An 11,741-nucleotide genomic window follows, 5' to 3' on the forward strand; every position below is an offset into this window, starting at 1 on the left:
CTCCGAGCCAATGATCGGCCTAGATTATTATCCGGAATACCAGGAGCAGTTCCGACCGAAAAGACTTAGCGTCTCGTGCCGGCCGTTCGTTCGAGATATGTAGGAAATTCAGACTCCGCCGTCACAGAAGAATTCAGATCGTCCAAAATTCGACCCTCGTTCGAATAAGTCTAAATTGACTTCCGCCCAAGGATGGCGACCCCTAATTTCGTTTTCGTTCGAATAAGTCAGAAAATTGTTTTACTCCGCCAAGATTTTGGGATCGATCGGATGTAGGCAAGGGAAGGAATCCTGCGGGCAAGCTTTTATTTAGATCTTTATAATCTATACCACATTCTAATTATTAACCCTTTTTGGGTACTATCAGAACTAGTTGGCTTAACCATTCTGGGTTAATTTAACTTCCGAATGGACCCCTATGTTTTAATAGCTTAGTTACTCTCTGTGGATGAAAGCTTGATTTGACCTGCGGATTGGGCCCCCCCGTCCCCTCTCTTTTGTTTGAACTGCCGGAATTTTGGGTCTGTGCTCACTTGTGAGTCGTGACCTCAGGGGGTAATGCCTGTCATATTCCAAATGGGACCAAGCAAACACATCCTCGTTACAGTAAAAGAAGAAAGCAAATTTTTCCTGAGCTCGGTAGTTCAAACCCGAGCCCAAGGTATACCTTTTCGGTCGGCCGCACTCGAACGAATAGTGGAATCTGTCCAGCTCTTCGACTGTTGATTTGGTTGGCATCGGCTCATCCGGAGTTACGAAAGACCGGAGGAAAAAGAGGGTCTTCCCGAAGGTAGATTCTGGTTCAGCCTCTTTTACCGGGAGGCTTACACTTGACTGCTATTTTGCCTTGGACACCTCATCTTACTGCGAACATCTCTCTTGCGGCGCATTGCTCCCGTACACAGTGATGACCCCCTTCGAAGGCAGAATGGGAATTTCAGCAGTTTGGTGCACGCGTGGAACAGGTACGGCCCCGATGTCGTATATCCAAGGTCTTCCGAGCAGGGCGTTGTTACCTCATATCGCGCCTTAATACACAGAACTTGGTCGCTTTCGTAACTCCGCCCAACGTCGATCATCAGAGTTATTTCCCCCGTTTGTTTCTGTAGTCCCCCCATATTTAAATTCCATTCAATACTCTCACTTCAAGAAATTATCATGCCCTGTCAGTCCCAAACTGTTCGATCGACCATGACACGATTATGTTAACCGAGCTTCCGGGATCGACCAAGACACCTTGACTCTTAGTGTCTCGGACCATCATGGATATTACAAAAGCGTCGTAATGGGGTTGTGCTGGTCCATACGATTTCCTCGTTGCTAAAACACAGTGTTCCCTCTGGTGCAATAATCCCTGATCCGCTCTCCCTTGTGGATCGACTATCTTGGTACGTTTTCAGTATTGGTACTTGAGGTCGTCTTCGCCCTCCAATTATCATGTTTCATTGGTGTGCCGGGGTTCCTTCCTATCGGCTGGTCGATTCTCAGATTTTCGTAATGATTTTTGGCCCGATCAACTGAGAAATCTCCGAAGGTACCTTATTCGAGCAACCGGGCGATCTCCTCCCGCAGTTGCCTACAATCTCGTTCCTGTGGCCATTGTGTGTTTGTGGTAACTTACATATTAAACTTGGATCCCTCCTCAGACGGATCGGACTGTACGGGTTTTGGGCCATCGGGCTTCTTTGAATACGTCCGATTGCCGACACCAGGGTAGCCGAATCGCACTGAAATTATATTCAGCTATCGGGGTGCTTCCTGTCTATCGACGGCTTTCCCGAGGTTGGCCTTCGGTAACGGTCTTCTGTTCCTCTCATAGCCGCGGTCGTTCCTTCGTAAATTTAGGCCTCCTATCATCCTGATACGGCCGATATCTTTCCTTGTTCGGTCTTGAATCTTTGTAAGTTTTCCCTAGAGGTCGATCGAAATTCCTATGTGTGGATGGCGAATCCGAACTCGCTCCACTGTGGTCGTCCTCTTACCCTTATCTTCGATTGGTACCGGTTATGGATGTCTGCCCACGTAACTGCTGAACTCGATCAGGCTTTGCTTTAATTGCCCTGGATTCGGCTGAGCTATTGCGTTCAATCCTTGAGTGAAGGCTTGTACTGCCAGTCATCCGTGACTGGGGGAAGATCCATCCTTCTCCATTTGAAATCGAGACACGAATTCCCGGAATGTCTCGTTTATGCGCTGTCGGACCTTGAATAGGTCGGATTTCCTGTTTCTACCCTGATCGCCGGCGTGAGCTTTTCACGAAGGCATCGGCTAACATGGCGAACGAATCGATGGAATTTGCGGTAAGTTATGATAACCACGTCATTGCCCCCCTTGGACAAGGTTTCTCCGAACTTTTTCAACCAAAACTGACTCGATTTACATCATCTTCGAGATCGTTTCCCTAATCGCGCATGTGTAGTGCTGTCACATGCTCGTTTGGGTCCGAGGTCCCATTATACTTCGGGGATATCGGCATTCTAAATTTCTAGGGATAGGTTTTGGGGCGGCACTGGATGGGAACGGTTTTTGTACAAACTTTTTAGCGTCAAGCCCTCTTCAGGACCGGAGGTGCACCTGGTATTTGGTCGACCCTGGAGTTGTATGTTCTACTTTTTTATTGTTGGCCTCGATTTTTTCCTCCCTTTTCGATTCGTTCGGTCAGTTCTTCTAGCCTCCTAAGAACCGCAGAATCAGCATCCGGCCCACCCCCGTTCCGGCTGTACTGGGGTTGGATTGATGATTGCAGCTGCACGGGGCTCCTGGACCCGGCTCTGGAGCTGAGCTATAGCCGATTGCTGGGCTTGCAGCATGTCAAAAATCATTTTAAGGTTGATAGTCTCTTCGCGACTGCCTGGGCCCTTGAATCGTCCTCTCCCTGGACGCTATGCGATGATCCGGAGGCCTGATCAGTGTTGAGCGCCATCCGGGAACCGGCATCTATCGGGTTTTCGAGCCCGGGCATTCCATTGTTTCCCGTCTGCTGTTCAAGTTCGTTGTTAATTGATTGTGCCATTCTATGAGTTGGTAATTTGAATGTAAGATGGACTCTTTTGCAAAGAACCAGTGTATTGTGATGCGTCAAGAAAGAGTATCAAAGAGCTCACCAATATCCTTAGCCCCACGGTGGGCGCCAAACTGTTTACCCTCGAATCCGGATAACAATTGAATTTATATGGGGTTTTAAGGATCCGTGAACTAAAAGATACAAAAGGTTTTTAGGTTAAGGAAAATAAAGATAAAGACTCAACAATTGCTGTTAAAGTAAATAATCGCAGAATATAATATTGCTTAGAACAATTGTGCTTGATGATCCACAAGAATTTAGAGAGATCCCCTTTTATACATTCTGATTAAGGGTAAAAATAAGGTAGGTAAATTGATTACATCGTGGATCCCTGTAATTACGCCTTAATGGCCTGAAGTGGTTGAGAAAATCACGTTTGGGCGAGATATCCGGCGACGCTTGGTTATCCGTTACGAGTCCGGCTTCCGACCTTGTGTGTTTCTCCATCCGGTGGTGACTCCTATCGAGCTCTGTAACGGTCTCGAAATGACTCGACCTCGGTTGTAGACGTGGCCGTCGTTCTACCTTGCATCCAGGTCGGGTTCGATGGCCCCGATTTGCTCCGGACCGGACCCAACCCGGTCGGGCTCAAGCAAAAAAAGGTATCACCCAATACAAAGTATAAAGAGTACTATTTGAGGGAAGTTCATACACAGACAATGTATAGAACTTGAATTTATCATCATTTGAGTCACGAGTCACGAATAAAAAAGAATCTCACGAGTCACGAATGAAGGACGTAATTTTATTAAATCAGAAGTGATGTTTTTATATAAATAAATTGGACATAAATCTCTAAAATTTTGCCGGATATAAAAGAGTAAAGACGTTAGATTAAAAATGTTTGTTTGAATATGTTTCAATGTTCAGTATTGTTTTGTCACTGTCTGCCAAGTAGGAGTATTATATACTTTAGGTGGCAAATAATAAAGTGATAGAAACACAATAAAAGAAAAGTAAGAGAAGGGAATTAAAGAGAATAAACTAATTAATGACGCCAGCTACTGGAAAGGAAAGCTTAATTAAGAGGACCCCACTGTATGATATGTTCCAATTAATAATGCCCTAACAAGAAGAAAATGACGAAATATCAAGATCTTTTGGTGGGTCTATTGGATTATAATTAGTTGACTTCCAGTTTCTCTGAAAATGTGAAGCTAATTGCTTGAAAATGGTAAATGTGTAGCTGTAGTGCATGTGCAAATTTAGCCATTGGTTAGATTTTAAATCCTCGGGTTGACATTTGTTAGAAACATGCTAAAAGATTAAAATATTTGCAGCCCTTATTAGCTTACATGTCTACATGCAAGGATTTCAGAGGATTTTGCACGTATTACAGAAAATTTTAATGAAAAAAAAAGAGAATTTTGTTTGACCAAAAAGTATTGAACCTTTTAATTAAACTAATTAATGAAGAAAATAGAGGATAAATCCTAGTCAAACATAATTAACTTTAGATCTAAGCATATTGAATACGAGAATCACACAAGACCAAGCTTGTATAATATCTCTTAGGATGATAAAAGAACATCAAATGTAAATGGTAAGCTTATATCTTTGATACCAAATTATTTTGTATCTGAAAGAGCGAAGAGGAAAAAGAAGGAATCACGTTGATAACTAAGAGATCTATCTTTATTGATTCAATAGTAACGATTACAACAACTTGTAACCAAAATCTAGGCTTCTACTTTGTTGTTGAAAGTCTCCTCCCGTTCTTCCATTCCTTTTTCTCTCCTGCCAGAGCCCCTTCTTCTTGCTTTCTTCTGTCATATATCATTATCCATCGTCCCCTTTGTCCAACGGTCTTTAACCAGCATACCCCTTCTCGACTATACTCCTCTTTACTCACTCAAGCATGACTACATATATTCTGCTATGCAAGCCTTTCGATGGCTCGATCTCGGCAGTGGCCGAGACACTCGTCGCCATTACGCCTTACGGGTACGTCCATGGCTTGGTCGACCCCTTACCATTCCTTTTAATGGTAATCCACTTGTGGTCAGATTTTGACCCATACAGTTAGTCCTTCCACCTGTTGGGGTCGCCTCTTGGCGAGCTCGATGGGTGGATTCTGTTGATTCAAAAGTTAGGAGAAATCTGATCATTATGCGAGGGTCGAGGTCCTTATGGCAAGGTAGCGACATAGCGCTTCAAGAATCTTATTAGACCGTTACATTGGTTCAGAGTTGGGTCATCACATCAATTCATGATATCATGAATGCTTATTATGCGTCATTATGGCGCACGTTTTAGGCGCCGTATCGTTTCCTGTGCCCTTTCCGTTTCCTGATTGGCGACTCTCGGGTTTCCCGCTCAGGATATTTATGTTTCTACAAATAGGGGGAGCCTCTTATTAGACTATTGCGCTTTTCAATTTGTCTAAGAAAGAAATTCTGCAAACTTCCTCCTCCTCTAATCTTTCATACTTCTGCTTTCGCTAGAACTCGTTGTGACCATTACCTTTTTTCCTTCACCGTTCTCGTTTATTTCGATCAAAGAAGACATATGGCTAGTACTCCCTCTCAATCTGATAGAGTTGTCGGTGCTCCGGTGCCGGAAAGTGACGTATCCATATTCAAAGAGGGAGCGGAGGTGGTGGAAGCGAAGGATTTCCAACGGTGGATGAGGTAGTTCCTCGTCCAGGGAAGACGAGGACCAATCTTAAAACCCTTGCTGGGGATGAACCAGAGCCCGTTCCTTCCACTGTGGATGAGGTGGCGATCAAGGCGTCAAGGTTAAGTGGGGAATCCCTGCTCATATCGACATGGTGCCGGCGGGGAGGAATATTGTGCATCTATACCGCCCGGGATACTACGCGTTCTACGCGTATCCCTTTGTTGTCGGGTACACACTTCCCCTTCCTTCCCTGGTGGTAGATTTCTGCCGCTTTTATGAAGTGTGCCCGGCTCGACTCTCTCTGTACGCGTACAAACTCTTTCTTATGCTCATCAAGTACGCGGAGCTGGCCGGCCGAGGAATTTCCCTGGGGAACATGCTTCACATCTTTGCCCCCCACTTTCTTCGGGGTACGATGATCCATATGCGCCATCGAGGAACCAAGAGTTTGGTGGTGAAGATGGACGATAAGGCCAACCGCTGTTTTTGGAAAAGCTACTTCTATGTGCGGACAGAGCACCTCATGGAGATCCCGACAGGGTTTTTAGAGACGTGGAACTTCGCTCGTGAGTTCTCCTTTGTTCACATTGTGATTTTTCTTAAGACGGTCGCCGATCGTCTCCCTTTAGGCGACACTGTTGAGGACTTATTTTTGCTTTTACAGTCGAGAGACTACCTCCCCCGCTAGTTTCCGATATCCGCGAGTGGGTGAGCGTAATCTCCCACACACGGTGGGGATTCGTGAGTGGGCGTCCTTCCATGAGAAGTTTGGGTGCAAGCCTCTTATTAGTGAGTCGGCCTATTGTAGTTTCGCTTTATTCTTTGCTTCATAGTTTAACCTTGTCGTTATATGATCTAATCCCTCCTTGTTGATAGGTCGGAGAGTGCGAAGGACGAGGGGTCCTCTGCTTGCATTCCGTCCACCTGCGCCCCCTGCTCGGCCTGCATCGAGGGCTACTGCCCGGTCTACGCCCGCGGCCAAAGCTGTGCGCGCGGAGGTTACTCCTCAGTCGGAGACCCTGATTCCCGCAGTTTGTTCAACGGGTGAATCTTCTCCATTGGTAGCGGAGAGGCCCCGTCGAAGAGACGACGGGTAGTGTTGGGAGAGGCTTCTCCAGCCGAAACATCTTCGAGGGGCGACCTTGCCTCGGTGGAACCCAAAACTGGCGGTGGTACCAACCCGGCCGCATAGGTAACGCCTATTGTGAGCGTTCAAGGGGCTAGTGTGACTAGGGGTATTCATAAAAACCCGAAAAACCGAACCAAACCGAAAACCAAACCAAACCGACCAAAAAAATCAATACTTTTTGGTTTGGTTTGATTTTGGTTTTGAATTTTAAAAATCGATCAAATTTGGTTTGGTTTTGGTTTTAATCAGAAAAAAAACCGAAAAAATCCGAACCAAACCAACTATGGGAGTAGCTATTTCAAATTTATTATTAGACGTATATATATGTATATTTTTATACAATATTTCAAAAATTTAATGGTAAATGTTAATAGTTTGCACTTTTAGTATAGTTCTTTACCTTTATATTCTAGTTTGATTGGTAGTTTTCTTTTGTTAAGTGTAAGAATCAATTTTGTGTTAAAATAATATATTTTTAATTGAGTCCTTAAATTATTCATCACTATTTGATTCAATTATCATCAATATATCTTGGTAAATAATAGATTTCTCAAAGGCAATTGATTTGATAGTGTTACGTTGAAAATGTGGTCGCCGAAATATGTGTTTGGTAGTGTATGCCTTATATTTAAGAAAAAATCGACAAATAACCGAAAAAACCAAAAAACCGACAAACCCGACATAAACCGAATTGAGAAAAAACCTACTTAATTGGTTTGGTTTGGTTCTAATATTTGAAAAACCGACTTACTTGGTTTGGTTTCTTTTAAGAGAAAAACCGATCCAAACCGAACCATAAACACCCCTAAGTGTGACAGAGAGGCGGAGCTCCGAGGCTGCCGTTGCTGTTTCGGGAAGCCCTTCGACATCGGCAGAACCGCGCCCCTTCTTCGACCAATGAGAGGGGGAATGGTGTCATGGTTGAGGATTATGAGTCCGAATTCGACATTGATCCTGAGGACATGAGGATATTCAAAGAGGGTTTTACCCGAACTGTGGTAAGAGCAGAAGGCCCTTCCCGGATACTCGAAATTCTGTCGGATCTCAGTCTGCTGCAAGACACGGTGGATCTGGTGCCGCAGTTTGATCTTCTGTGTTCCGCCACTGAAAGCGGAGCTCTTCAGGATGTCAGCGACTCCGAGCTATCACGTGGTGTGGCTGCGATGGGCCTAAGGGTGAGTTCCCTTTTATTTTCGTAGTTCGTAACCTTTTTGATTTTATTGACTCTTTCTTGCTTTTTTTTAGACTTACATGCTCGAGGTTGAGAGCGCTCGTAGGGCCGTGACGCAGACCGAGATCTTTCTGAACATGGCCGAGAAGTATCGACGATATCGCAACAGATGCGGGGAGATGCATGAGCAGCTTAGAACGGGTGCGGGCTCCCAATCCATCAGGGAGGAGTTGGAGAGAAGAGATGAGGAACTGATGCGGTCTATTCGCAGATGCAGCGAGCTTGAGAAGCAACTTCATGTCAAGGATGAAGAGCTTGAGGTGGGCAAAGGGGTTACCGCGGAATGCGAGGACCTTCAGGCAAAGGTATTGTCTCTACGAGTCGAGCTCGAACAAAATGCTACTAAGGTCGACGCTCTGAGTGCGTAATGGACGAAGAAGGTGGCCGAACTAGAAAAGAAAGTGGCCAAGATGGAGAGAGCCGAGAACGCTCGAGTGTTGGCTTTGGCGAGGCCTGTGACACTAGAGGATACTATCCGTGTCCTCAGATCCGAGCAGGAGTCTGAGCAAGCGACGGCCACGCTAAGGGAGGCGCGGCTCGATGAGCGAATTGGTGAACTTGATCGAGATGCTTCGATCTTGGGAGACCGAGTTGCGGCTCTCGAGGCTGAGAAGGTGCAGTTATTGGCTCAAGATCCCCCTCAAGAGTCTGCTTCAGCCACTATTCCCCGCCGCCTGTATGAGCTATGGGTCCATGCCGAGGCCCAACGTGATATATATAAGGGTTTACAGGAGGCGGGGAATATCCCAGAGGCCGCCTTTGAATAAGCTCGGGCGAAGGTGCACGAGGCTTGCATTGCCTGCGGTTATGACCCTGCAACGCCGGAGGCTGGTGAGGGCGTTGATGTCGAGGACGGGCTCACTTCTGATGATGATGAGGATGTTGGGGAGAATGGCAGTGGGGAAGACGCTGAGTGAAGCTTTTGCTGCAACCTTTGTACTTAGTTTTCCTTTTTGTTCTTTTGTTGTTTATTTTCATCTTTTTCCCGAGGGCCCGTTTCGGCCTTTTGTAGGGCGCGATTGTCACGCATGTATACTTGAATGAAATATTTGCTTCTCCTTCATTCGTGTATCTTTTGATTTTCTTTGTGATGAGTCCCTGGTCTTTTTAATTGGGAATCCGACCTTGCCCGGATCGCGTAGGATCTCATCGTATGAGTCCGAATGAAGTCACTTCGGATCTGCAGTTCGGGCGAGGTTGACTTCTGATTTGCCAACTTAGGCAGAATCAACCTTAATTCAAACGAGGTCAAATTTAGACTCGCCACCTTGGGAGAAGTCAGTTTTGAATTGTACACTCGAGTGGGATTGAATTCCAACTTACTAATTTAGGCGAAGTTAATTTTTCCTTATGTATTCGAGTGAGGTTGAACTCGGAGTTGCCACCTTGGGCGAAGTTTCTGACTTATATATTCGAACTAGGTCGACATTGGGGTCGCCATCTTGGGCGGAGTCAATTTCTGACTTATTCGAACGAAAACGAATTAGGGGTCGCCATCTTGGGCGAAGTCAATTTTAGACTTATTCGAACGAGGTCGAATTTGGAGTCGACATCTTGGGCGGAGTCAATTTCTGACATATTCGAACGAGGTCGGATTTGGAGTGGCCATCTTGGGTGAATTTTTACTCTTACTTGGCGATGGCCGATGGCCGTAAGGGTGTTAATTCAAGCGAGGTCGAAATTATAACCCGTTGTGAATTCGAGCGATGTCGAAATTTCCTTTCGCTTGGCGATGGAAGATGGTCGTAAGGGTGTTAATTCGAGCAAGGTTGGAATTGTAACCCATTGTGAATTCGAGCGAGGTCAAAGTTTCCTTTTGCTTGGCGATGCCGCTGGCCGTAAGGGTGTTATTTCGAGCGAGGTCGAAATTGTAACCCGTTGTAAATTCGAGCGAGGTCGAAATTTCCTTTCGCTAGGCGATGGCCGATGGCCGTAAGGGTATTAATTCAAGTGAGGTCGGAATTCTAACCCGTTGTGAATTCGAGTGAGGTCGAAATTTCCTTTCGCTTGGCGATGGCCGTAAGGGTATTAATTCGAGCGAGGTTGGAATTGTAACCCATTGTATTACTTTCATTGGGGGACGTTACTCGTCGCCGCATTGTTTGCGCGTGCGTCGGGGCAAGTCCCGGTTTGCTTAATTTTGCGCTCTTTGGAGAATACTGTGGGTTTCATGGGTGAGTTCCAGTTTGCTTAACTTTGCTTCTATTGGAGAATACTGTTGGTTTAGTGGGTGAGTCCCAGTTTGCTTAACTTTGCTTTCATTGGAGAATACTGTGGGTTTCTTGGGTGAGTCCCCTGTTCTGGAGATTGTTTCTCGATGGTCGACCTATACCGAACCGTTTCTGTTATTTGTCGTACGGTAAAGGCTTAGGGGGCTTTGCTCGGCTGTTGCTTGCAAGATGGCATAATATGGAAGCTTTTCCTTGGGTGTTTTGGCGGCGTTCGTTCCTTGTTCACATACCTATGAGAGTGCTCGTGTTCCTATTTTGAACCAACAAGAGAGCGTGATAAGTTAAACCCAAACGAAATTGCTTTACCTTGGCCTGGCAAGTCGGTGAAAGGAGGAGCGGCGCTGTAGGGTCGCTCGCTTCGCCTCGTACTCGAATGATGGTTTCAGATTTGGCAGCCGTGTTCGGCTCCGTCGTTAATAACGTCTAGGCTTCTCGTGGGTTGGACTTACATCTTGCCCGTTGGGGTATCGAGACCAATTCCCAATCCGGCCTCGTCCAATATGCGCAAACAAGAAGGGAAGCATGTCATACTTTGTTCATAAATCATCCCGTGCGTGTGGGTACGAAAATAAGGTAGGATATGCCCGCTATTTCAAAGGGTCACACAATAGGCTATCATCTCTTCCTAAGAGGCGGAAGTACGGGCCGGTTTACAAGGTGAATACGTCATATAGGATTGCGGTCATGCCAAGCGCATAGTGACCATGATTCTACTTTAAACATGCATATGACGTGCTAAACCCATCGCTACAGGTGAGGTGTGGGTTTTTGCACAGACATCGGTCATAATTTCCATTTTATGTAGAGATCTGACCTAGATTGGTACGGTTACCTCAAAAGCTTATCTATCATTCTTTTCGAGTTGGTGTTCATACCGAGATGGTTAGGTTGTGACAGCTGGAAGTAATACTTGGCTAGTTCTAGATCTAAAGGGAACTAAAAATTTTGGCTAAGAAATCCCTACAGACAGTGCCAAATTATTTGACCAAAAAGTGTTGAACCTTTTAGTTAAACTAATTAATGAAGAAAATAGTGGATAAATCCTAGCCAAATATAATTAACTTTAGATCTACGCATATTAAATACGAGAATCACACAAGACCAAGCTTGTATAATATTTCTTAGGATGATAAAAGAACATCAAATGTAAATGGTAAGCTTACATCTTTGATAACAAATTATTTTGTATCTGAAAGAGCGAAGAGGAAAAAGAAGGAATCTCGTTGATAACTAAGAGATCTATCTTTATTGATTCAATAGCAACGATTACAACAGCTTGTAACCAAAATCTAGGCTTCTACTTTGTTGTTGAAAGTCTCCTCTTCTTCCATTCCTTTTTCTCTCTTGCCAGAGCCCCCTTCTTCTTGCTTTCATATATATATATATATATATATATATATATATATATATATATATATATATATATATATATATATATATATATATATATATATATATATATATATA

Source organism: Nicotiana attenuata, unplaced genomic scaffold (assembly GCF_001879085.1).
Source record: "Nicotiana attenuata strain UT unplaced genomic scaffold, NIATTr2, whole genome shotgun sequence".
NCBI lineage: Eukaryota > Viridiplantae > Streptophyta > Magnoliopsida > Solanales > Solanaceae > Nicotiana > Nicotiana attenuata.